Genomic DNA, 1,816 nt, shown 5'->3' on the forward strand with positions numbered 1-1,816 from the left:
CATGGCTCACGCCATCATAGGACGGAACTGGGGGTGGTATTCTGGCATACAGTTCTTTCCTGCCATTTTCATGGGTGAATCAGGTGTGGCGGTGTGTTGGTGGCAGAAGTGTATAAATGTTGGCAATATGTTCAATGACACCGTTTGTTGTGTTGCACTATGCCCACCGATGGGGACGAATTTAGCGCTGCATGGCAGCACATTGGTCAAAAAGCCACAGTTCCAAATCACAATAGGTAGCGAAATGTAAAATAAATGCTAGCATTATAACCAGGAAAACTGATGCAAGAGCTTCCGCTTCTGAACACACCTTAAGTCACTGTGATGGTATGGAGGCTAACCAGCGAGGATCTTATTTGTCTAAGCCAGGCTTCCCCCAACATGGCAGCCTAAAGATGTTGTTGGACTCATTTATGGACCTTTTTATGTATTTAATGAAATTTTTAAAATCAAAAACATATAATTTAACAACATGTAAGAAGCAAGGAAATAAAGGAAGAAAATTAGAACGGAAGAAAAATAATAATATTAAACATACCTCCCACCCTCCAAAAGAGAAGTACTGTACAGTCGTACCTTGGTTCTTGAACAGAATCCGTTCTGAAACTCTGTTTGACTCCCGAAACAGTTCAAAAACCAAGGCACGGCTTCTGATTGGCTGCAGGAGCTTCCTGCAGACAATCGGAATCCGTGTCAGACGTTTGGCTTCCAAAGAACGTTCGCAAACTGGAACACTCACTTCCAGGTTTGCGGTGTTCGGAAGCCAAACCGTTCGAGTTGCAAGGCGTTTGAGATCCAAGGCACAACTACAAAATTGGGTTGCTGCATTCTCAGTTGGCATTGGAGGGCAATAACATGCACTTTGCTTAGTGAGGGGTGATGGGAGTTGTAGTCCATCATCTCAGCCTGCAATCTCTCTCTCTCTCTCTCTCTTTCTCTGTTTATGTGTGTGTGTCCGTGTACTAAGGGCTGCAATCCTGCTCCCATTGCTCAAGAACTCCATCTACCTGCACCACTTTATAGGTGAAAACCAGCACTTTGAATTAAGCCTGTAAACTGATTTGCAGCCAGTGCAATCAGGCGAGGTACAGTGGTACCTTAGGTTGCAGATGCTTCAGGTGACAGACTCCACTAACCCATAAATAGTATGTGGATTAAGAACTTTGCTTCAGGATGAAAACTGAAATCGCATGACGACAGCGCCCCATTAGCTAAAGTGGTACCTCAGCTTAAGAACACTTTCAGGTTAAGAACGGACCTTCAGAATTAAGTTCTTAACCTGAGGTGCCACTGTATCCTTTTGAAAGAAACCCTGAGCAACACCAGCTACAAGTTTGTGTGTGTGTGTGTGTGTGTGTGTGTGTATCTATGTCAGGGTGGTCCAACTTTTCATACCAAGTGGGCCACAAGAGTAAGGTAAATATAAAGGGACCCCTGACCATTAGGTCCAGTCATGGCTGACTCTGGGGTTGCGGCGCTCATCTCGCTTTATTGGCTGAGGGAGCCGGCGCACAGCTTCCGGGTCAGGTGGCCAGCATGACTAAGCCGCTTCTGGCGAACCAGAGCAGCGCACGGAAACACCATTTACCTTCCCGCCAGAGTGGTACCTATTTATCTACTTGCACTTTGACGTGTTTCAAACTGCTAGGTGGGCAGGAGCAGGGACCGAAGAATGGGAGCTCACCCCGTTGGGGAGATTCAAACTGCCGACCTTCTGATCGACAAGTCCTAGGCTCTAGGAACTTGCCAGAACCCACACGTCTCCTTCCCAAAGCCCAGCGCCTCGCTTGTCCAGCCTTGGGAAGGCAGTGTGTGG

The sequence above is a fragment of the Podarcis muralis genome, chromosome 13 (genome assembly GCF_964188315.1).
Source record: "Podarcis muralis chromosome 13, rPodMur119.hap1.1, whole genome shotgun sequence".
NCBI classification, from domain to species: Eukaryota; Metazoa; Chordata; class Lepidosauria; order Squamata; family Lacertidae; genus Podarcis; species Podarcis muralis.